This window comes from Oxyura jamaicensis, chromosome 2, assembly GCF_011077185.1.
Source record: "Oxyura jamaicensis isolate SHBP4307 breed ruddy duck chromosome 2, BPBGC_Ojam_1.0, whole genome shotgun sequence".
NCBI lineage: Eukaryota > Metazoa > Chordata > Aves > Anseriformes > Anatidae > Oxyura > Oxyura jamaicensis.
The window spans coordinates 83,259,181-83,285,866 of NC_048894.1; the positions used below are offsets into that span (position 1 = coordinate 83,259,181).

At 38.2% G+C, this 26,686-nt stretch overlaps 1 protein-coding gene across 9 annotated transcripts in view; it reads left to right on the forward strand.

Moving 5' to 3' along the window:
- CTNND2 (catenin delta 2) overlaps window positions 1-26,686 on the forward strand; it is a 647,710-nt gene that overhangs the window by 312,011 nt on the left and 309,013 nt on the right. The gene's annotated exons all lie outside the window — the stretch shown is intronic.

Sequence of the window (26,686 nt, forward strand, 5' to 3'; positions counted from 1 at the left end):
CATGGCAACTAAAAACATTTATTCATTCTTTATCTAGCTGAGAATTAAGAAAACTTGATGGAAGTAGTCTAAACCTCTTATGCAAGTACAGAAAAGATGTAAATGATTCCAACGTATGTATTGTTGTCCTTTAAAAATGTTTACATAAGGCTCTTTGTGGAGGGATAGGACTGAGCTGTTTGCTAAGGTCAAAAGTCTAATTTTCATCTAATCTAGTTGCCAGCTCAGATAAATTCTGTATTTTTGTGAGAGCTGCAGAAGCCAGGTGACTTTGATGACTTCCTTGTACTGTTCTGTGGTCACTGAATAAAACTGAAGAATTCTGTACTAACTACAGAAAAGGCTGATACTGAGAACTGCAAGACTCACATAAAACTGAAGGACAAGCCACTTCTTAGTTCCCTTTTTTATTCCTTTCCCAACTCTTAACCTTGTCCTTCCTCCATCTTCATATTATTTTGATACTTTACAGGGCAGAAACTGACCTGTTCATACACTAGGTCTAGCTCATTTGGGCATTCGTTGAGCATGTGGTATTATGCTATGCAAACTATCTTTACATAAGACCCAAAGACTGTGTTTCATGCTATTGGATTTTAAAGAGGGGCAAAGCTGTAGTATGGAGGTGCAGGAGAGAAGTTGAAAGTCATCTAGGCCCAGTCTCTCAGAACATTGTAGATATTGAAGACCAAAAATCTACTTAATACATATCAGGGGTTAAATATGTATCTTACATTTCCCTATGGTTTTCTGGTTTTCTTCTTCATCATTAAACTTTGTGCATGGATGATAGACTGTGCTTTCACTGATATGCAAATATGCATTGGGTGCAGTATTTAAAGGTTTCATGGACAGAAATTATACTTTAAGAGCCTGGATCTGACCTCTCAAATCTCTAAAGCCATTTCAATCCGGCCAGCCTGTATGGATCTCAGTAACTTGTGTTTACCTCTCCATAGCTTTCAGAGAAACGCACACGCCAGATGTACAAGCATTAGGGATGGAAAGTCTATCAGTGCCCTTGGTAGTTTGTAGCCCTAGTGGTTAGTTACCTTTATGAATATTTATGCCAGATTTTAGTGCACTCCTGTTATGCTTTCTGTGCTGGAAGAAAATTCTAGTGCCTCGACATGAAGAAACGGTGTCACATATATTGTAATCAGACAACCTCTCAATCTCCTTGATTAACTGATCAAGCTAAGCGTTTTTAATCAGACAGGTCATACAGAGGCATTTTCATCAGTTTAATTTGTATTATTCTTCACTTTTTTTCTCCAGCCCTTTTCAATGACCCCTTTTGAGTTTGATCTCTGTAAGCAATATTTAAATATCAAGAATATTTCCCAAAGCTTTCCACCAAAACAGAATTTTCCCTAGTTTTATTCATTCTCTTCTTGCATGCAAGGTTTGTATTAGCTCTTCCTGGCACAGCATATCACCCTCACCTACCTAGATGCCAAACCATTTAACCCCTAAATCCCTCTGTCACTGTTTTTCCAAGAAGCATTCTCCATTCTGTAAGAAAGGTGGGAAAGGTGAGGATTACTCATCTTTTGGCTGTTATGAAACACATTCTTACCTAGCAAAGTAATTGCAATCAATCTTTCTACTTGTTCCCTCATATCTAACAGTTTAGCCAGTTCTACTCATCATCAACCTTTATAAAGTGATTATAATGCTTAGTTCCAGCTCATCAATGAATTTGTTATGTTTGCTAGCTATACAGCATCCCACAAAGTGTCCCTGTTCGCCACCAAAGATGCCAGCCATTTCTCTACATGTACTTTGATGCTGCCCAGGCCAATTTTCTGTCTGCAAATACTAAATCAAAATGGAAATGTGGAAACTGTATCCATTGTTACTTTTTAAAAATGAAGCTTTAGATCTCAGAAGGGAATTAAATTACTTTGGTAATACCTTTTCTCAGTAAAGTCTTGTTGACTGACGTTTGGGATCAGCTCTAGCCTGGCCATTGCAAGCAGACAATATCTTAATAGATCCATCAGTAGCCTCAGCAAACAGAAGGATAACAAATTGAGCTGAGAAAAAAAATGGTAAATTCTTTCAAAAAATTCTTTCAACTAGATTTGATCTGCCTACTTCTTGTAAGGACAGCACAGAAACCAGACTGCTGTTGTTTCTCCTCTCTCTGTTGTGTGACTCCACAGTACAATTCCAGCTTTAACACTTGTGAATCAGGCATGATTTATTTCAGAACTTATGCTTAGAGTACTATACATCTTGGCTAGAAATTGCTAAAGCAGTTTTCAGTTTGAACCAAGGGATGGTCTAATAACAAGAGCACAAACAACATGCACAAAGCAGCCGCTGCGGTCTATGGCGTGCTCTGATGAGGCAGGGAGAAATTTATAATGCTTTCCTCAGTTGTACATGTCATTTGCTCTCCATTTTAGTTTCCAAGTACACATGGATGAAACATGAGTTGGGATGTATTTTTTTTGAAGTTGTGCTAAGTAAACATGCAGTCATCATGTATGTAGTTCTTAAATGTCTTACCTAGATAAAGGTTCAAATATAAGGTACTAAGGAGACTGCATATATTAAATTTTATTGTGAAACTTAACATTTTCTAAGTGTAAATCACATGAGAGATTAAACTTGAGCTTTCGTAACCCATTGAATCAGTAGGCTTTGGCAATCAGCATTTGAGATCAAGGGTAAATAAACCTGTATATGAATCACTGGAACTGCCCTTCATAACTTGGTAAGATTTTGCATTGTCTATCTGTGGTACGTAATTCACCATCCCTTTTAAAAGATCCTGGAATACATTAACCTGTTAATTGAATAACAGCTTTCCTGTATTAATTTTTCCTGTTTCCATTAAAAAATCCAATCTTCTCTTTTTCATTATTCAAGTTACTAAATAGTTTGGACTGTATAATATATTAGATTCTCACGTCTTGAATCAGAGCACAGCATTGAGTTGGCTTTTCAGCTGGGACAGGGCTGTTTCTGTACTTTGTAATATGCCTGCAGGTGTGCAAGGTGTTCAACGTGTTGGTGACAGTATCTGGTTCAGAGGGGAAAGGAGGCCACCTTTCCTTTTTTTTTTTTGTCACAAGACATAATATTAGGAAACCATACTTTCTATAACATGACACCTTTCTCATGACACAGCAGTATGTTCAGCAGCTCCTACAACCTGTAGTATTGTTGTTCATTGGTCGGCTGAGTTAACTCAGTTAAGGACCGAGTGTAAAGGGGTTAAAAGCACAAGCAGGCTCCCCTTACCTGACAGCCTTGCTTGGGAGTTCAGCTAAGGATGTCATCGGTAGGAGCCATCTGGCTTGGATTACCCCACAGTAGAAAAATCTAGAGATGAATGGGGACATGGCCATCTCTAGAAGGCTGCTGATGGGCACCTCATCCCTCAAAAAAAAAGATATGTGCGCTTTTGCCCAGTCTGGCAAGTCATATAGTATTAGACATTGTCAGGAAGAGTTGATACTCTAATCTAAACAAAGGACCACAATTCCGTAAATAAATAAAGCCAAGATCTTTTCTGTTTTGTTTTGTTTCATGGAAAGTCTTTCTTCCAGCATAGAAATAAGCACATTCACAGTGTTGCCAGTTTAACAGGATGAGCTCCCATTCTTCTTGTTTAGGTGAAATTTTCCAAAATAGTTAAGGAATTGGTGTGCTTAGATAATGCTAGTGTCTGTTTCTGCTCTAGCAAAAATGCAGTATGAAGGTTAAGCTGTTGTGAATGGATGGTAGGGTAATCATAGCTCACCTTGCTTTTGCTTTAAGGAAACACTTGTCAGTGCTGGCAGAACTTGGTGCATTCCCTTCAAAATTCTGATCCACCAGAGTATGTCTCATTACTTCTGGGAGTTTGGTTTCTTTGGCTGATAGGGAAATTCAAGACTCCTATCCTATCCAAAGCTTCCTGTTGAGGCACTGAATTCTGATATACATTTCTTAGCTTAATCTTTTAATCCAGGAAATTACACCCAAAGAGAGATGTGAGTTCTGTGGAGCACATAAAACATGATAGTTTCATGTAATTAATATGTTATATATTTTTGCAATTGGATCTTAAGAAAGTCTAGGTAATTAATAATGGCATCCAAAAAAATATTCCTGATTTTTTTTCCTTTAAAATTCCTTCAAACTATGTATATTTTTTCTCAACCTGATTATGCAGTTTGCATTTTTTAGCCAAAAATCTATTCAGCTTTCTCAGAAAACCAAGCGTATTATTTAGTACCCGTGGAAGTCTGCTGAGAAATATATATATATTTTTTCCACTGTCATGTTAGGTCTAGGGGTACTCATTTCATCCCTACAGTGTTTTTTTTTTTTCTTGCAATATTCCTAAAATCCCTGTAGTGCCTTTCTCCGTGTTTGCATAGGGTATGAAACATTAAATAGTTATAACAGAACTAAAGCATTTTTCCTACCTTTTGTTGGTAGAATCAATGAATGTATACTGTATTAATGCTCAGTGATAGCCAGCCTCATTGCTAAACATTTATGTACAGCTATGTATACAATGTCGTAAATCTTTCTCAAGGGAGATGCTCCTTCTGCTCCTTCTACCAGCCACACTCATTATACACCACTCAGATTTCACCCTTTGTTATCTGATGTATCTACAAAGCTGGGAATTTCCATATAGAGTATTTGCTCTAATTAATTCTGATTTTCTTAAATACAGCACAAATATACAAAAACAGCAGAAGTATGCCGACTTCGTAAAGAGGGTATAAAGTATGGGACAGGTTAAAATGCTCTGAGTATACAGGTAGGCTACTTGGTAGGCTTGCTTATTTCAGGAATATATTCTAGGATGTCTTGCAACAGAGACAGAGAACATCTCCAGACCTGCCTTGTGCTGAGCTAAGACTGATAACCAACTTTTTTGAATTGAACTAAAACTGTGCATTCAATTCTAACCCACAGACCAGCTAGCTGAGAAGTCAGACTTTCCATTTTGGTTTACAATTTAGACAGTAAAATGAGATCCTTATCCCATCATCTGCCTGTGGCCTGCTGAGTACACTATAGCAACATAACTATAAAAAATCAGGTATTTTTAGGGAAGGAGCAATCGGGGTAGGCATTTATTCCGTTTTGAGATTCAGAACCTAATAATGGAATATTTTGATTGTTTTAAATAATAAGCCAATTAGTCTCATGGTTGTATTTTTTTTTCTATTTTCTATACTGACATAACTCAGATGCAAAGTAGATAATTTAGTAGCAGCTACTGTTCTGAAGAGAAGGGCGTGCTGCTAGCACACTTCTCATGAAAGAAAAGATTTCTAGTTTTACATGTATCAGATAATGGTTATTTTAACTCAAACCAACATTTGCAGAAAAATTCTGTAATGTTTTTGTTTTCTGTGCATATCTCATTTGAACAGATTATTTTTTAATACTTCACAGAAATCTGGATTGTAAAAATAGTTTGCTGTTTAGAGATTAGAATTAGCGTCATCTTTTTTTTTTCTTTTTTACTTTTCAGAATAGAAAGTGGAGACCATCTGTCTATTAATTTTTCCCCAAGTTGCAACTGTAACTGTTTTGTAGTATCACATAGCTTCATGTTTAAGCATTCTACTTGTATGTACGTATTTTTGACACATCTCAGGGGTGTGCGAAAACATCTTTCCCAACTCTGTCTGGACTGACTGTTAACCTATAGTTTATGGCTTAAATGTTGTTCTTACTTGGCCAAGGTACATCCTCAATTTAAATAAATCTTCCTAATCTGTTTTTGATACAAATCTCAATTTAAATATTTGCAGAATGCAGATAGCACAAAATTGGCATTTATCATGAGACTGTTCTTGAAATACAAGATTTACTGAGCATTTTAGATGTGGGAGGAACCCAGCTTTCATCCTGGATGCATGATGTTCTGAAAATAGAAATGGTATTTCCGATGCTTGCTTTTGATCCAGCTAAGTTGATATATGCTGGCAAGGGTTTTTGGGAGTTGCAAATGTTTCATATTTTCAGGATGTCTTCTAAGCTTGAAATCCCAGCCCCTCTCTTCCAGCTGACCACTAGAGGATGGGGCGATCACCCTTTCAGGTTCTAAAATTTGAAAGAACCTGAGCTACAGGACAGCATCTTTCTTTTCAGTTTTTTATTTGTTGTTGTTGTTTTCTTTTTTTTTTTTTTAGGATTTGCCTTTTTTTTTTTTTTTGGCAAATGTGAACTTTACTTTCTGTGTTCTGAAAAACGTGTCTATGCTGCCTTCCAAATATTTTAAAATTAAAAACAAATGATACAAAGTCTCTTTAATTAGGTACATTGGGATGGCAAACAGAACAGGAAGGAGCAGGAGGAAGGGATGGGACTTTATTGGTGAAAAATTTAGTAGCTAAGCTGGAAAATAAGAAAATGTGTTTTAAAAAAAAAAAAAATAATACGTGGCTTTGCATAAATAAGACTAATTTAGTTGAGTGGCTTAACATTAAAGTAATAAAGCAAATTTGTAACAATATATATTTAATAATAAATGACTAGCAATTACTAAAATAACTTAATGATAATAATAATATTTTAAAACAAGATATATCATTATATTTATAGCAAAGTTGAAGTTGTATTTCAGAAAGGCTTATAAGGATAACCCAAATGATTTTATTCCTTGCGTGCAAACTCAGTACTAGATCAAAACAGGGCTGTTTGCTGCTGAGCAGTCAGAGTGCGCTGTACTTCTGCCGGTGGCATCCCTGTATCTACTGGCAGGTGCAGATTTAAACTGAGTTTTTAACCAAGCTTTTCTCTGTGTAAGGAGTTAGTGCACATGTTGACAGGGACCGAGAGCACTTCAGCTTCAGCCAGGGGAACGTGTGACAGGAGGAAGTTGCAGACTTTGCAGACAGGTACTCAGATGGGCACTCAGGATCCTTGCTTCTTTGCGGCATGCTGCAGGGCACATGAGGGGCATCCAACAACTAAGCCAGGGCCAGGCTCGATGCCCAAAGACCAGTGCTGCCAGTTATGATACCAGTGCCTTTCAACTCCACCTCAGCTTTACTGCCAGTGCCTCTGTAGTAGAAAGCTGCAGTACAGGAATTCACAGGAAGTACATGACATTCTTGATACTTAATTTTTACTTTTCAAGCCTGTTTTGTGCCCAGGTAGGTAATCTCAGGTTTCCTGCAGTAGCTGCAGTGATTAAATGGAGAGTGTAAAGTCTCATACTTCTTTGTGTTGTACGCAACCATGAAGTCACACATGAAGGTTGAAGCCAATGATGCCTCAGGGGTTTTGTTATTTATTTATTTATTTATTTATTTATTTATTTATTTATTTATTTATTTTCACTTTGCAGCTATAGCAAGGTTTTAATTCTCTTTCAGTATTTACCTGGTCTTGGTAGCAGTGTTGTAGGGTAATACAGTAACGTTTTGCTACTACTTGTCTGTTCCTTTGCAAAACACAGCATGCTATGAGACCCTTACAAAATCAGATTGGGATCCCAACATGCTCCATCTTTTTGGAATCCTGACATAAAATCATGGAGTGGTTGAGGCTGGAAGGCAGCACCTCCAGAGGTGTCTACTGCAACCTTCCTGCCCAAAGCAGGGACAGAAATAGCAGCTTGCTCAAGGTTGTGTCCAGAGGGGTTGGAAGATGGCAGCTCCCCAGTCTCTCTGACCAACCCATTCCAGTTTACTCACTGCCAAAAAAAAAGAAAAAAAAAAGAAAAAGAAAAAAAAAAAAACCTCCTTATGTTTAAATGGAATTTATTGTATATTAGTTCATGTTCTTTGCCTGTTGTCCTCTCACTTGCTACCACTGAGAAGAGGGTAGCTCTGCCTTCTTTATTGCCTCCCCCCAAGTATTTATACACATTGGAAAGATCCCCCTGAGCTTTCACTTCTCCAGGCTAAGCAGTAATAGCTCTCAGCCTTTTCTCATAAAGTAGAGGCTCAATTGTAAAGGTCATCTCCGTGGTCCTTCGCTGGGCTCATTCCAGTAAGTCCTCTTTTGTCCTGGGGACCCAGCACTCGTGATGTGTTTTGTCAGTGCTGAGCAGAGGGGAAGGATCACCTCCCACTTTTCATTGGCGATGCTTTTCATAGTGCAACCCAGGATGCTGTTAGCCTTCTTACCACAAAGAGCCATTGCTGGCTCCGTTTTAACTTCTTGTCCAACGGTACCCCCAGATCCTTCTCTGGAAAGCTGTTTTCCGTCTGGTTATGGCTGTAGAAAGCCCCCAGCCTATGCCAGTGCATGGGGTTATTCCTGCCCAGGTGCAGGAATGTCATTGCCCTTTGTTGAACTTCAGGAGGTATTTTATTTGTCGGGCTGTTTCTTCAGTCTGTTGAAGTCCTGCTGAATGGCAGCACAGCCATTTGGTCTTTCAACCGTTCCTTAGACTTTTATATCATCTGTAAGCTTGCTGAAGCTGCACTCTGTTGTGTCATCTACATAATGAAATTATCATGGTCAAAATGCTCACCTTCAGACCAATACTAATCCGTGTGATATTTTCATCTAGACACCTTTCACTTGAGTTGATGAAGAGAGGGGATAGGTGTTAGGGCAACATGTGCTGCACACAAAGAGCTGAAGAACACTTCTTAATTTCCTGTAGTCTGACATGGGGGTCCAGAGCAGCAATTTGGATCTAAAGGATGCTGGACTTGGAAAGTTAGGAAAGAATAATTATGGATAACATCCATTAATGTAGGATTTTCAGATACAAGGTCACATTGTATCTTTGTTTTGAGCATCAAATTTTAGTTTTGAGTCTGCCTCAGTGATAAGGAAATAACCTTAAGGAAAGGATAAGAAAATAACCTAAGGAAATAACCTGTTCCTGGTTTTCAGTATATGTCCCTTCAACTTCATACACATAACCTCTCCTCAATTTACTAGTATCTGATTCTTAAGTGAAGTATAGAGCTAATTCTGTTCATTATTATTATTATTATGTGCATTTCTTTGGAGAAAGTTTAGGAAATACTAACATCTTGAAATTACTGCTGCAGTGCTTAAAATGTATTCTACATATGTGTATTTGTAATAGTTCATGATTCCAGACTTCATACTTAATGGATGATAAAACCCACTAAATAACTGTCTTCCTGGTGATGTGTTATTTTTGTCAAGAATATTAATTCATTGGTTATTCATTTAAGTAGGCTATAGTTAGATGTTTCTATAGTTTGGTTCAAGCTACAAAGTTCTTGAAAGTCAGACGAATAGAAAAAAAAATGTTTATGACAAGAATATTTAAAAGGTTAAATTAATTTTGAATATGATTCACTCTGTGAAGTGTGGAGTGATGGTAGCTTCAGAAATTTAAAAAACAAAAAACACCACACCACCCTCTTGGCTACTGATTGGGCTGTATTCTGATGTCATTGAATTATTGAAATGCTTTTCCTGCTGTAAGTCGCTGCATAATTTTGATGAAGTCCTAGGGAAAATAGTTCTATTTTAGCTTTAGTAGCCCATGCCTTTTATTGCCAAAGTGTATGTCTGTCAAGTAGACTAGACCGTCTGCTGGTTCATACAGTGTGAATGGGATCAGCAAGGTATGCTCACCTTTGCTGGATTATTTGCTGAAGAAGTTGAGAGGAGTTCCAGCTGGTAAGGCAGGCAATATTATTCAACACTGTAATCAAGAGCATTTTACCCACATTCAGTTTGACACTGAATGGGAAGGAGATGGAAATGGATTGAATTAGGTGCATTTCCAATAGGATCAGGTCTTGCAGTTTGAATACACATTATCAGGCTGAAGTGGAAGTAACCCAACAGTGAAAAAGCCACTGTCAAAGAAGCTTGATATGTCTTTCTTCTTTCTGGACACATGGTGTCTGATTACCCTGCTTCTGCATGTCAAGCACTGCTAGTCCTGTGTTGCAGGTGGGCCTGTTTCACCTCCTCAATCCGGCCTTCTCTCTTGCATTGACCTTGGACCCATCTTGTAGTTAGTTCCTAGGTCTTGTCCCATGGGTGGAGTGTGGACTGTGCTGTCACCTCTCTCTATCCCTGTGTCCTGCTGCTCCAGGTGGCTGTCAGGAGGGCCCCGCAGCTTGCTGAGCACCCTGCCTTGCCTGGGGCCTCTGGTGGAACCCCTGAGTGCCCTGCCCTGCTGCCCACACAGCTCCAGGGCTGGCTGGTGCAGGCACGGCATGTGCGATGCTCACCCTTTGCTGAGGGAGCAGCCAGCTCTTGCCGCTCTGTCCCAGCTCTCTTCTGTGAGCTGTGACTGAATGCTGCCACAAGAAGCTATGACTCTTTCTGCTGGGCTGCTGGTGGGCACCAAGGACCTCTTTGTTTTGCTGATGGTAGCTCGTTAGAGCCTCGTGTTCCCCAGAAGCACATCATTATCAGAGCATCAAAACAGTTCTTGTGGATCTTGTCCTTTGATTCAAACTTACTTCTCGGTACAGTTGTCATATGTATAAACCCAAATTAGTCACACACTTCCATGTATATCTACAAAATGCTGTCAGCAAGGCCACCCAATAAAACCATGTTATAATTAATTCCTTCTGATATGTAGTGACTCTTTTCCCACATAAGACAAAGGTGGTTAGATGACAAGTAACAGTGTATGCTGCAAAAAAAATCTTTCTTTTGCAAGACGTTTGCATAATGTATGATTTTGCTTTTGTTCTGATACAATTACTTAAAGAAGTGTGAATTCTGGGCAGGTGCAATCCACATCCTGGTAGGGCATGGCTTTCTACAGACTCATTTTCAAGTGGATGATGCTTTCATAAAACATTAGGGCAGATGTTTCGAACTCATTTGTGTAAACAGATAAGCTTGAGCCTTGTGGAAAAAAAAGTGAAAACTACAGAATCAGCAGCCCCCAAGAAGTTGAATTTGCCACACACAACAACTATGTCAAATGTCTTATAGCAACTGAATAGGCTGAGAAAGAGTGATTTGTATTTCCTTTTTATAACCAAAACATTAGGTTATTCTTTTCTCTAATATAAGCTTGGGGCTTGAAGAAAATAGGGGAAGAAGTCCATCTGTTGTCAGACACTTCAGATAATGCCCTGTTTGTTCCTGGCAGGTTATTCTTCTTCAGCCGTGAGAAAGGTTGCCCTGTCTGTCACATGCATGCCTTGTGTCAGAGCTCTAAAGAGTGAATTGCAGTGAAGATAGCCTTGTTGAGTTTCAGGTGCTTTTCAGAGGATGCCACATACGTCTTGTTGCCCTCTGCGCAAGAGGAAATTGAAACGATCCTTTAGTTTGAAATATTTAACTGAAAATGTAGTTCAGCTCTGAGAAGATGGTTTGGATTCTTCTTCCTCCGTTCTTATGATTCCAGATTATATTTTCACAATTTAGAAGTAAAAAAAAAAAAAAATAAGGGTTACATTTTCCTTCTCTTTTTCCTAAGTGCCACCTTGCAGCTTCAGACTGGATTGTAAATGCAGCCAGGTGTCTCACACATAACGTGGACATAAAAGCATCCTGCTTAGCAGGACAGAAGTGGTGATGCTGAGGACACTGTACAAGCCAGCCAAGACAGCTGTTTTTTCCAGGGTGCATTGGGTTTCAGTCTACAGAAGTGAAATTTAAGTGTCTAATGTAAGTACTGACATACTCAAAACATACCTGCATCATATATTTAGAACCAAGTCTCCTAAGAAATGACCAGTTTTAACATCGTAAGTGCCAGCATACTTGCACAGTAATCTACCTTCACAGAGCCACAGAGCAGCTGAAGTTGGAAAGGGTCTCTGGAGGTTGTCTGGTCCAACCCCCCTGCCCAAGTAGGGTCACCCAGAGTCCCTTGATCAGGACTGTGTCCAGGCAGTTTTTGAAGATCTTCAAGGAGGGAGACTCCACAACCTCTCTGGGCAACCTGTGCCAGTGCTCTGTCACCAGCACAGCAAAGAAGTGCTTCCTGGTGTTCAGACAGAACTGCCTGTGTTTCAGTTTGCCTTCTTCAGCTCTTAGTGAGTTGGGTAAAATCTGAACTGCTTAGGAAGAAATGAAAAAACACATGAATAGTTGAAGATAAATATGTTTATTCACTAGATAAATATTATTTGCAGTTCCAGGATGCTTTTTTTTTTTCCAAGTTCCATTAATGCTTTTTCAAAAACAGAAAAAAAAAGGCAGATAATGGGAAGAGGAGATAATTGTTCTAAAAAGCAAAGCAAAAAAAGATTGTTTTTTTAAAAAGCCTTCATGCTAAAGGTTTCCAGAAAGATGCTGCTTCTAGTATATATGCAGTCACCAGCAAACTTGCAGTTCTATCAGAAGACTTTATTTTTTGGGTAGCAGATGACAGAAACAAATAGGCAGTCAAGCCACCACCTTTACAAATGCCATCTGCTTTGGGAAAAAATTTCCTCATGTAGATTTAATGGGAAGATAAGAAGGGCAAGCTTAGTCCTTCTCTCCCAGCACTGACAGTGTGCTCGCCTGTGTGCTTGGGGGTTTCTGGATCCCCCAGCGCTGGGGTCAGCTCGCCCTGTTACAAGGCAGGCGATGGTGCTGGCAGTCATTTGGAGGTCATTTCTTGTCACAGCGTGCCCAGCTCTGTGCCTTGCAGCTGCCTGGCACCTGCCTGACGTACAGTGTAGTCAGGCTGTGATGCAGTGGTACCTATGTTCCTGTGCAGGTTACATTTTTTAAATTATAAACTAATTCTTCAAAGTGCTTCTGCTATTGCAAAGCAGACTCTGTAGTGCACATGAGTCTTAAGGAGACATTTTATTGTAATACAGAAACACTAAGGATGTTTGGGGCTCGGAGTGCTGCAGCAAAACAAGTTTTTGAATTTAAACTCAGTGAAACAATGACATAAGGAAAAAAGAGGACTGAAAATTTTAATCATCTATTAGTGTGCATCATCTGAACTTCACATGCCATTTTTCTACTAGCATTTGTTTTAGTACAAGTCTTTATAAAGAGCTGCAAGATATAAACATCGTGATAAATAAAAGGTTAGCTTTGGTAAATAAGTGTTAGGGAATCATTCAGTCTCTTTTTTAATGACTAAATTTTGTTTCAGACTTAAATATATGAAGTGCTAGATTTAATGTAAAGACTCAGACACATAAGATTCTATATGGGTCAATGCCATCTCTATGTATACATCTATGCGTGTATACATATACATATATGTTCACATACATGTGTGTAAGTGAAGAGCTCCTCCTGATGATAGAGACTAGAGGCATTTGTTTTCCTTGAAGCCTGGAATTTGGAATTAAAACTAACTAGTATTTGTCATCTTGGAAGATGAAAATATGCTGTAATGTGCAGATGGAACACGTACATGTACTGTGGTGCTTATGGAAACAAATGTCTATGCTTGAAACATAACTTTGTGGATATTCTTTCTTGGTTGTCCTATGGTTTTCATCTTTTGAATTACAGGCAATGTTTCCATGCTGAATGAAAAATTAATGAACATACTGGACAAAATAAAGTTTTGACTTATTGTTTTATGCATGTAGTAGCAATTACAGTAAACCTTTGTCTCCTCTTTTCTTTCCATTTGTCTATCTGCATTATTGACAGTACATTTTGGAGTAGTTTACTAAAGACTTGTGAAGTTGTATTGCTATGGTAAGTTGCATTTTGTAGATGACCATAAACTATTTTCAGAATTCCTGTGATTTTTTTCAACAACCTGTTCAAAATCCATTTCATTATGAAAAAAAAAAAAATAAAGGGGGAGTGTATTTGTTCAAGAAGAAGGAAGACAATTTTCAGTCTTAGTTGCTGATAAAATTAAATCTAAGTCATAGTAAGAGGAGGCTTAAACTCATCTGAAATTAACCTGAGAAACAATAAGTCCAGTCTTACGTGCTATCAGAAGACTGGTTTAGTACCTTTCAGGTACTGATCTTGCATCATCTTCAAACTGGATGAGTTTGCCTTAAACGCTCCTGGAGAAAAGTTTATTCCAAGATCAACCCCAAGACTGATATTTGAGTAATTCTGTGTCATTTCCCTGATGCTCAACTTCGCCTTAATATTACTTGTTGTCTCATCTGTCCATTTTGATGCCTTCTGTTCAAATTTTGTAATTATTCCCACTTTTTTTTTTTTTTTTAAGCTATTAATTCAGCAATATAATCAGATAATGGGTTAAATGCCTGGTAGAATTCCAAATATATTAGGTCTGTATTTCCTTTTTTTTTACTCTCATAAAAATTTACCATCTTATGAGCTGTGTGAAGCCCTAATATGTATGTATTTGTTTTCCTCATGGCCATTAGAGTTCTAACTATTAGCAAATTATTAAACTTTAATAGTCAGCCTAGGCTTGGGTTGTGGTTGTTTTAATTTCTTTTCCCTTGTCTTAAGTAGGTGCAATACTTTGTAATGTCTGTTTAGAACATGGAGGTTATGTAGTTCATCATGGGATGTAGAGTATACCGTGTTCTTTCAACTCCCCTTACCATGATGCTTCTGTAGAACACTGTTGAAGAGGCCAGACATAACTTTTGGCTGTATCTAATTGACTTTTTTTCCAGTCCCTTCTTAACTGCCAAATTGTCCTGGTTGCAGTCATTTTGGGGTTGTACTAGATTTATTTTTTTTTTGTATTTTTAATTTCTTTAATTTGCTTGACCACTAGAAATTCTTAACGTTGTTTTTCATTGGTGAGTGTTTTATTTATAAGCCTTTTCGTACGCATTATAGGCTTTGAAATGCAAACACATTAAGATCTGGACACAATTTTTAACAGTTGAAAAATGGCCATACCTCCTAACCAGTGCAAGTTAGCAGGACGTTGAATTAAATGATTGGGAGTAAAAGTCTGTCTCAGCTTTCAACACTGACTGTCCTTATGCTAACTTTCAAAGACTGTTCTTCCTCAACAGGGCTACAAAACGCATTGCTTTCTTAGTTGTTTTCAACTATGAGCTTTAGCACTTCTATACTGTGAAAAATTAATTTTGTCAAGTCCAGGAAAGCTTTTCTGTGTTTCTTATTCAGGGAAAAAAAAAAAAAAAAAAAAAAGTAGAAAAAGTAGAAAAATAAATACTTCTCAATTTTATGAGCAGCTTTTAAAGCTAGATTATGATATTTAAAGGGAAAGGATTTGCATAGTTAGCAAGATGATGGGGTAGCACAGTAGAGAAACACCAGAGATTCATTTTGGGTAACTAGAAAAAAGAAGGATAAATGCAAAGCTGGTTACTTCTATTTCATGTATATATATTTTTGATGATAGAACATGTGGATGGGCATAAGGATTGCTTAGTGGGATGAACTGTATGAAACTTTGAAACTTTACTTGGTCTCTGCATCTGCCAGCCATGGGGAAGAAAGTGTTTTTTTAATGAATTGTTTTTAACAAGTGATGTTAAGAAATCCTAAAGAGAGATTTGCCTAGGTGGCCAAGAGTTTGATTTTACTGTTATCCAGGAATCACTTCACCAAAACAAAGGGCTTTTAGAAATTGAGTGTGAGTCTGTATCTGCCAATGTAAAGCTCAGCTAGTTACTTGAGGTCTGAGTTTTATTTCCCTTGTCTGCTTTTTCGGCAGAGTCAGCGGAGAAAATTAGTGCTTTTATTTAACCTACTAGACTTAAACATTTTGCTGCATAATTATACAGGCTTTACAGAAAGTACTAAGTCGCCCCTTGAGCAGAATGAAGATCAGTGCCCTATCTTAACACTTCTAAGTGTTACCACTTTTCTAATTTCAGAGGCTTTCAGGATGCCGATAGGTAGAATTTGGTTTTATCAAACAAGCCATCTCAGCAGTTAAATTCTGTTATTGAGAGCTTCTGAGATATGACCTCAGTGCTATTAGAATAACTGGTCTCTTAAATTTTTACAAGTAATTAAAGTGGCTTAGTGATAGCTAAGCCTCCTGGATTTTGGGGGGAACTCAACATGAGAACCCATAATATTCTTTAGGTTACCTGTCCAGTAACCTAATGGTTACCAGACCAGATTTGCATTAGGAAAGTTTGTGGTAATCAGGTAACAAAAACTTTCACTGTTGGTCCCATTTACACAAGAAAAAATAATAAAAGAGCAAAATCAAACTTAAAGTGTTCTGTGAATTTTACACTTCCAGGTGTTTGTGGTAAGAAAGATGGTCTTTTTAGCAGCTTAAAGGAACAGTAACATGGAAATCCAGGGGTATGCTTTTGTTTTTCATGCATGATTGCCCAAAGCAGAAGAAGGAAGACAGACAAAGTTAGAAGTCTTAGGAAAACAAATCTGCCAGCCATCAAGCTGCAGCAAAATCAGCTGCATGGTTAGAGATGCAAACAAGGAGTTTGGTACGTGTTTTGCTATGAAGGCACTGAGCATTATGGGAAAGCCAGATAGAGGAAAGTAGTGATTAGCAGAACTTCAGAGATCAACTGAGCGTTTGGCTTTTGATTTGATTGGATTTTGAATCTCATTGTTGTTACTAGTGCAGCCCCTTCATGGTGTACCTGTCTGGCAGATCTTAAACTGCAAGTCAGTGAGCACAGCAGCAGGAAATCACAGGACTGAAGTTCTCTTGCAAAGTTTTAACTCAGTATTGAAATGTATAGATCGTGTACATACACCAGGATGAAAAGATTTGATATTGAACTATACAGTGAAACTTCATGTTCTGGATCTAGAATATGTTTAAGTAGAAAGGTGGTTTCATCCTTGTGTTAACAAAAGAAAAAAGAAAAAAAAAAAAAAAAAGGCAAAGAATTGCTCTTGTCAAGTGACTATTTAACAACATTTTATATTGTAATATTCTGCTAGGAATAAAGCCAATGCAAAATATTCTTGTTCTTAGTATTACTAGTATGATCTCTGGAAGATCATTTCTTCAAGCTGCTACAAGAACACCCTTTTACCCTTCAGGAATATTCTCTTTAATGCATACATACTTAAATAAAATAATACGTGTTTCTTACATCTGTCTTTACCGAATGTCTGACTTATGAGCAGTGTCACCTCTGTTTTATTTCTTTAGTCACTGGTAGGCAATGAGTAACTGAATATTATTTTCTTAGGAAACATTCTTTTTCCCCCCTCTGAGCTTTAGCAGGGAAAAAAGCTCAGATAAAGAGACTGTATTTTTATCAGGCAAAACTACAGATCTGTCTGAAGGTTACATTTACTTTTTGTCAGCTTGCATTAATATAATTTTAGTCATTTTCAGTAATGAATGTGTGATTAAAGGTTATCCATATAGCTAAATAGCCATTATTATCATGTGCCATTTTGGATAATTTGTCAGCTCTGTGTACCAGCAGACAATTTACAAATAAGAATTTTCACTCCCATAGTTGAATTCATAAATCAATATCAATTGTTCACGGGTTGATTCGGCTGCTTAACATCCACCTAATAGGCTGAATTACCTTTACATCCATCCAACGTCATAGGTTAGAGAGTACTTTGCTGCTGCCTTTACATTTATCCACTGAAATATAAATTTAAGACCCATCATTCCTTGCATATGTGGTTCTTGGTACTACCTGCTTCTCAAATGACCGAGTTTCTCCATTGCTCAGTGTTTCTGGTGGTCTGAGGTATTAACTTAGGCAGTTGTGTGCGTACTAAATCATGTAACAATCATCCAGCTGCCAGGATCACAGGCTGAGATTATTTGAAGAAGGGCGAGACATGGACCACTAGAGGGACCATCCTGGGACGTAGTCCAGCTCCTTGAAGTTGAAAATAACATCAGCTCTTTCTAACAGATTAATCAGAGTGCATTATAAGAACAGGTGAGGTTTTGCCCCCTTACCTCAAATCGGATAGCTGCTTCAATAATATTGTAGTAGCTTTTTTTAATTCCCTGCTAAAATTTCAATGAGCAGATTGAGCTTCTTTGTTCCTGTGCCACCTGTATGCTTCCTCTGATTGTTCTGCTGTCACTTTGTCTTGCCGCATTTATTAAAGCCCATTGTGCTCCTGTCTCAGACTTTAGCCTCATCTAAGCTCACCAAACTCTTCTGAGTTGACCTTTTATCAGTTTTGTTTTTCTCTTTTAAAAAGTGAGAATTAACTAAAAAACCTGAACAGCAAAATACCCAAGCAACCTCCCCAGTGCGTTGTTAAAGCATTCTGTCGAGCATAAGGCCATTAGCAGCTAATTTCGAAGTGAGCCCAGCATTAAGTGTGGGCTGGACCAAGTGATGTCCAAAGGTCATTCAGACGTTAATTAATCTATAATTATCCCTCCTTTATCTCAACAAAAATAATTTGTTTAACACGTCAAGTCAACCTGCATTTTTATGGACGAAGCAAGTAGTTTAGTTAATCCTCCCTTAAAAATGATCAACAAAATCTTTCCTGTAGAACGTCCTTTTGTTTCATGGCAATGTCCACACATCCGGTGGAGAATACGGAAATGAAAGGCAACATATAAGGTGGAGATGGCTACCATGCGATCTGTTCAATCTCAAAATTCAGACCATATATTAAGAATGTTTTTTGTTAGTTACAAGGGACTGCTAGCTTGTATTTTGGCACAGAAGGAGTTTGCTCCTGGCCCAAGGAGCTGATAACAGGCATAAACTGTGGGAAAGGGAACAGCAAAATAACCAGCCAAGCAAAAAGAAACATTCTGCCTCTGTGTTTTCTTCTGTAGGAGGGGAGAAGGAATGGAAAAGGAAAGAGAGGGTTGTTTAAATGGGAGGACGAGAAAGCAAAGGGGTAGGTTTCTTGGAAGCTAATGTGAAGAAGCTGTAGGGAGAGGAACTGGGAGGGGCTGTGGTGTGTGATTTCACAAAGTGACAGGCTATTTGTTTGTTGGGAGTGTTCAGCATGGAACGTGCTTTCTTCAAGGTAGAGGCTGTCTGGCTTCTGTCTGCAGCATTTCCCTGAGGAAGTCCTGAGCTCGAAATGAATCATCCCTCAAGAAACAGAAAAAAAAAAAAAAAAAAAAAAAAAAAAAAAAAACAACTTTCTTATTACCTATCAAAGACAATACAAAGCAAATAATGTGGTTGAAATAGTCATAAAAGAAGTGTAATCATGCTTAAAATAATTTACTTAAAGCAGTGGTCAGCATGAGGCTCTTGGCTCAATCTGCATATTAAGGATTAAGCCTTGTGTAGAAGGGGGTATTTTTGTGCAGTTTGATGAGAAGAGGAGCTTTGTGTCACTGTCTTGCACCCTTTTTCTGAAGACATTTTTCAAACATTGGTGCAAAGAAAAGATAGCTATGGTGGCATCTTTTATAATGAGTTCCTTAAATAAAATATTTTGCATATAGGATTGAGGTTTCATTGGAAAGATAGGGAATAGCCTGATGGCTGCACACAAATGAGATACTGGCTTGAATTCTAACAGATGAATAAAACTAAATTATATCTAGTTCTATCACATTGTGCTTGAGTGCTCTGATACCTGAATGTCTGGGTAAGGGGCAGGAGGGAAAGAAGGAACTAGACCTAATTTCTTCTTTCAGGTTGTTCACTTGCCTCAAGGTGGAGGTCATTCTACCTATCCACAATTGCATTTCTGTAATTTGCAGCTTCTGATTTATTTCTCAAACATTTTCTAATACTACTCCAGGAGGAACTGTTGACTCCCTCAGGGGTGGAGAGACCTTGCAGAGAGATCTTGACAAATCAGAAGGCTGGGTAATCACCAGCAACATGAAGTTTAAGAGCAAGTGCTGGATTCTGCACCTGGGAAGGGACAACCCTGGCTATAAACTGGGGACAAGAGGCTGGAGGATAGCCCCATAGGAAGGGATATGGAGGTTCTGGTTGACAGCAGGTTGAATATGAGTCAACAGTGTGCCCTGGCAGCCAGAAGGGACAACCATATCCTGGTAGAAGGGTGGGGAGGGTGCATCGGGTTGGAGGGGTGCATCAGGCACAGCATGGCTAGCTGGTCAAGGGAAGGGATTGTTCTGCTCTGTTCTTCGCTGATGTGGCCTTGCCTCAAGCACTGTGTACAGTTTGGGGTGTAATAGTATAGGAAATACATGAAACTGTTAGAGTGTGTCCAAAGCAGGGCTAAAAAGATGGTGAAGTCTTTAGTGGGCAAGACATCTGAGGAGCAGCTGAGGTCCTTTGGTTTGTTCAGCCCCAAGCAGAGCAGGCTGAGGGGAGGCCTCATGGCGGCCTGCAGCTCCCTCACGAGGGGAGCGGAGGGGCAGGCGCTGAGCTCTGCTCTCTGGGGACAGCGACAGGACCCGAGGGAACGGCGTGGAGCTGGGACAGGGGAGGGTCAGGCTGGGGGTTAGGGAAAGGTTCTGCACCCAGAGGGTGGTGAGGCACTGGGACAGGCTCCCCAGGGCAGTGGTCACAGCACCCAGCCTGACGGAGTTCAGGAAGTGTTTGGGCAATGCTCTCAGACATATGGTTTGATTTTTGGGTGGTGTAGTGTAGAGTCAGGACTTGGACTCAATGATCCTTGTGGGTCCCTTCCAACTCCAGGCTGTTCTATGATTCTGTGATTTAGATGCTTGTTTGGATCAGATCCAAATACCATCACTAGGGCTGAACAAATACAATAGTATACCACTATCCAAACTGATACATTGTGGAGATATGATAAATTTTTAATGTTCCCCTGTACAGGTATTGCAGTTTTGAAAGTGAGCTCCTTTCCTACAGATAGCCATTGAAGTAAACAGGAAGAACTAACATTATTATCTTAGCAGAAATACAACCTTAAGCCAATTCCTACTACTTGTGAACCATCATCCTTTTTCTTAATTAATTAATAAAGGGAAATTACACAAGTAATTTGATTTGATTTTAGTTTCTCTAAAGAAGAACATGAGAATGGTTTTATCGATTCAAAATTAGGGCCCACCTAGGCCAGTACCTTATATACAGGCCGTAAACAGACACATAGGGAAGAATAATACTAGGATGATCATATAATACTTGTTTCCCTAATGCTGTCATTGCTTCCTAGTTTAAAATTAAGTAAAATATAACAAGTATTCACATGTATTGTCCTCCGAATTCTTCCCCTTTGAATAGCAGAGCTTTGCAGGCTTCTTCTGTGAAAAAAATTCTCTGTCTTCACTGTCACACAAGTAACAAACTGCAAAACTGAAACAAAAGGAAGCGAGATGGTTTGGCAAGCTAAGTAGCATTTTGTTTCTAGGTGGCCGCGTTCAATCAAAACTTCAGTAAATGTTTTTGAGGTGTGTTTTGGTATACGAGAAACGTTTCCAGCAACGTAGAGGTCCAAAAATATATTTTAATTGATACGCTTATTGACCATTTCAGCAGTGAGAGTAAAAACTACAGGGAAATGGTCTATAGTATGCTCTCTCCATTCAATAGCAGCCTTGCTGCCTGCTTTGCAAGTATGTCAGCAGCACCCTGGGAGGAAAGCAAAAGTGCTTCTCCTGGCTTTCAGTGCATACTATGCAGTTAAATAGTGGTCTTAGAAATGCAGCATATTGAACGTTAAATCCCACTTAAATAAGAAGAAATAGCACATTTATTTTAAAGCATAATCAGTATAGGAAAAGTGGGTATAAACAGGACTGGAGCAGTTAAAAAAACACTCTTAAAGGAAAGCATGTCTGCACACTTCTGCAAGTGTTAAATGCAGAAGAAAGCATCGATTTTGGGACCTTACTAGAAATTTGTCTTTGAGTCTATTGGAAATTGGCTGTGAATATTTCACTTCATCATTGAAAAGAAGTACAAAACACTCGTAGCAAAGCCACAAAGTTCTGCTATTGATTTTGTAAAACCTAGGGAATAACAAAAAATTGTCTGAAAAAATAAAATAGACAATTTCCTTTCCCCATAGGAATTTGTAGCAATGTCTTTCTCATACAGATGGGAAATAACCACCAGAACAGTCTTCTGGCATCTTAAGCTATGAAGGACTCCATAACAATTTTTAAAGTCACTTCGAAATTCAGAGGGCAGAAAAGGGCAGTGATCATTGGTACCTCAGTGATCTACAGGTACCACGAGGGAGGCTGTAGCGAGGTGGGGGTTGGTCTGTTCTCCCACGTGCCTGGTGACAGGACGAGGGGGAATGGGCTTAAGTTGCGCCAGGGGAGTTTTAGGTTGGATGTTAGGAAGAGCTTCTTTACCGAAAGGGTTGTTAGACATTGGAACGGGCTGCCCAGGGAAGTGGTTGAGTCACCATCCCTGGAGGTCTTTAAAAGACGTTTTGATGTAGAGCTTAGGGATATGGTTTAGTGGGGACTGTTAGTGTTAGGTCAGAGGTTGGACTTGATGATCTTGAGGTCTCTTCCAACCTAGAAATTCTGTGATTCTGTGATTCTGTGATCATTAAAGTACTGGTACATTCATCAAGAGGTGTTTTTTTGTTTGTTTTTTTCCAGTTTCTAGGATCACTGTAGAGGATAGCCAAGTTGATACCATATCTGGCTATGGATAGAGTGTAATTTAAAAGAGGTTACTGTGTCACATCTATGGTAGTGACTATTGCAGTTAGAAATTTTGACATAATTTTATGCTGGGCAACCAAAAAAATAACATATGGGGGGGGGGGGGTGACATTTTCTATGGTAGTTGAGGGGTTGGTACCTTTCCATGGGATTATTTCATTTAAAAATTTAGATTTACTCTTGTCTTTTTTTTTTTTTTTTTCTCCAGACAGTTGATGGTAAAGACTAGGTTATCTGCAAAATATGCAATACAATGTACTGCTGATTTAAGAGCTGCTTCTCCTTTGCTTGAGATGGAGTATTAGTGTTTCTCAACCTTTTTCCCTCTTGTGAAATGCCTCTAAATCTTTTTTCTTCCACCTTCCACAAATGAGAACATCCAGAATAGCAATTTAAAAATCAGTGAGACAGTATCTGCCTGTAATTATATACAGTGATGTTTTGTGGCTCCATTGCTGAAATAATTGAAAAGATCATGTGCTGATACAGCTCCTTGTAAAAATCTTTTCATAGCTGTTGTATAGTAGGGTTAGATATAATTTCATGAATTGTTTTAGAAAACAATAAAAATAAATATTTTGCATAGCAGATAAGCTGTAGCACTTTCTCAAAAACTGAATGACAACTGTAAACTGAATGACTTCACCACATAAAGAAGCACACAAATATTTCTTGGATAGTCAAAGGAATATAGCAGTGGGTGTTTGCCCTCAATGTGTGTATGCAAGTGCAATGATAAATTAAGAGATGTGCCAGCAAGAGTGACTTTAGAGAAGACCGACACCCCTTCCTACCAAGGTTTAAATGTCTTTGCTACAGTGTTCTTTCATGTGACTTGAATAATTGAATCACATACCCTAATGTGCATGTGCACTGAGGTATTTTGGTGAGATAATAAAAGTGAATTTCCCCGACCTGCATCATAAGTGCCATGTTAACAGATGTGTGTGTACCAGGACTGCCTCTGGTCACTGTCTCTGGACCTAAACCTGACATGGATTAACTGGCTCAAGGTCCAGCCCCATCTCCTGGAGGTCACTGCCTTGCCATCACCTTGGGTCCCAGCTCCCAGTCCTCATAAAGCAGCTTGCCCTTGCTGTTCCCTGGCACCTGCATTGAAAGCAAATCCTTGGGTGTTTGCCCAGGTCCCACGGCAAAGCTGTCTGAGAATGTCTTTGGCAGTTTTTTTTTTTGGTTTGTTTGTTTGTTTTTTTTTTCTGCCAAAGTGAGCAACAGTATTCCCTACCTCTGGCTTGCCATGATGGTTACTTTTGCATAAATATGTGAGCATGGTCCAGGAAAGTGATATTTTAGGATCACTTCACATTCACTTGCAAGCCACCAAAATGGCTTTTGACACCTGTAGATTGTGGAGTAAGATGTTTGATGGTCACATGTAGCTCACCTTGCTCTGAGCTTTCTGCTGGTGGTGGCAGTTCTGGGACAGGTCAGCGTGGTAATAATTATACTTCACTGAGTTCTCAGCTCATTAGTGTTTTATGCTATTGTCATCTTAAACTATGCAAACGTACTACTGGTTAAAAACGCCCTCCCCCCTCCTCAAACTCAAAAAAGGTTTGGTTCACAACTTTGCAATAAAGTGCTTTGTTTTTCGCCTTCCTTGGTCCAAACTGGTAGAGTTTACAAACATATAATGAGGGACAGGAATGTGCAGAAAAGTGACTAATCGTGAACTTATGACCTTTCCTTTAGGAAAACTATAAAGCAGAAAGCTTTATTTTGCTGAATGTGCTGAAAACAAATAATTAAGGGAGGAATACTTCTGGTTTTTGTTTTGTTTTGTTTTCCTGTATTGATGTCAGTATGCAGTCAGTGGCACTGATCTCTTGTATAGCGGGAAAACACCTAAAAAAAAAAAAAAAAAGCACAGAAAATGGATTTTTATTCACTGGAGCTGATTTGGCACACCCCTGCAACAGTCTAAAGACTACCTGCAAGCTGTGCTTAGTTGCTTCAGGCAGGAATTCTTTGCAGGCCAAAAGCAGGAAACAGGTTTTTTTAAAAAAGGTTAGGATCAAAAACAAACCAAAAGCAAAGAAATGCCAGGGTACCTAAATTTAAACTATGTAAAGTGCTAATAGGATTTTTCTAGGTAAACCTTCCATGTGTTTGTCTGCAAGACTGAGGCATTGGTTTGTAACCAGGAAGAGGCCCCATAATACACAGCTATATGGGATTGTTTAAAAGCTCAACAGCACAAATTTAACTAGCAAAAGCAGCAGTATTTTCATAACAGCATGTTGATATCCCTGTAGGAGCAAATAAATTTTTAATATGTTGAATCCGAAGTTAACATCAGGATGAAAAGTTTGTTTATCAATCTGTTACCTTCACTCTGTACGTTATTTATTAAAAGACCATTTCAGTATCTGTGAATAGAAACCTGACTAAAACTGGAATAGCCAAAATAGAGTTAAAATTTGTTGCAGTCCTTTTTTAGACCTTCTCATTTAAGTTTTCCTAAGATGAAGACATTAAAAAGTTTCTGTGAAAATCAGACTGGTGACATTAACGATCACTACTGATCAGACACTAGTGATTCATTTAATGCTATCTGTACTGTGCCAATAACAAACTTCTACATTTTATATGAATTTACTGCTTAAAAAGGGAATTGCTGAAAATGATAGCTCATTCTTTATGCACAGACTCCATTTGCTTTTCTCACCGACGTGGATGAGATGACGCAGTCTTCTACATCCCTGTGTTGTTGCCAGCAAGTTTGAGTAGTTTGTTTTGCCAACAAGAATGCCATCTGAGGTACTGAATTTTGTGGTGTCATTTGAGGTGGTACCCATCACCACCTGGAATAGGGACTTTCTAGTGGAAAATAGCATACTGCTCATTACGGATGGCCCTAATTCCAGAAAGGAAAAATGCTTTCAAGTCCCAGTGTGTCAAGCTGAAGCTGCAGTTGTTCAATGACTTTGAAAATCAGGCAAAAGGAATTTCAAATTGGAAAAATTAATATTTCAAAAAGAGCCACTGTCCCTAGTAAACACCAAATGTAGTCAAGACTACATTTGAAAAGGTAATTTAAATTAAAGTCATTTCTTCCAGTTCAGTGCTTTGCCATTATTATTTGCCTGAAGACTCTGGCTGTGTTTATCTTCAATATTATTAACTTCAATGGACTTGAATGCAAGCATTTTAGCTGAGTGTCTCATCGAAAGGATAGCTTCTTAATCTACGAATTCCCGCTCCAGTGCATGAAAATAAACCACAGATGGTAGATATTTAGAAATTAATGATGATCTATAGATTTGAAATTGTTGGATTAACACTTCTGATGCCAGCTGGAAATTAAAATGTGCTTTTAGTACTATTTATATGTAAAGCAGGCAATTATCTTTTTTTTTTTTTTTTTTTTTTTTTTGTAACTCAAATTTCATTAATAATTAACCTAGGTTATTTTCCTGTAAAAAAGGGCTCCAAAAAGAAACATTTTATTTCATTTGCATTATTCTTATTCACAGAAAATGGATACTACGAGCTGTACTCACATATTCATAAGAGAACAAACATCCGCTGGGAAAAGAAAACAATTTGAGATTTAAAATCCATTGATTTGTTCATTAAAAAGAGCATTTATTCTCTACATTGTAGATAAATATTTGTTTAGTTTGAACAGTTAAAAATAATTTGTCTTGTTTTTTTATATATACCAATAGATGCAACAGGTGATGTTGTTCTCCCCTATAAATATCTTGTAAAAATCTACCGAATAAGTTTTAATCATAATTATAATAGTTCACTATTACTAAAAGAATGATTATTGCTGAGTAACTTGAGACTTTTTTGTGTATTTGGCATGTGAGAAAGATCTATAGTGAAGGATAAGCACATCATGCCTTTGAGGAAAGTGTTCTCATTGCCTAATTGAATATATTCTTCATTTTATCTACTGTAGAAAAAAATTGCCTAACCTATCCTCTTGTATGCATCCTCATTGTTTTAAAATTAAGACCTTCTTTAGCTTAAGTGCTTGTATGTGGAAGGACAAACATATATAAATTTACTCTCTTGTGTAGGCCAATTGAATTAACTTAGCTGCACATTTGAATAATAAAAATGCACATAATGATCAGTAGAACCGGGAATCATGCACATAAATTCATTTGGAAATCACATGTAACTGTTCACTTGAGAAAACAATTTGTAGCTTTCTCTACAAAAAAAGAAAAATCAGACCAATAGTATCCAAAAAAGTGCAAAATGTTAACATTTTTACTTTGAAACAGTGTAATTTGTATATTAAGACCAAGAGTGTGATTTCTACATGCTTGTTTTAAATTATTTAGTTAAGAAACAAAGATGTTTCTGCCCTGCTGAATGAATGCTGTGTGAGTCATTCCAGAAAAAAAAAAATTAAAA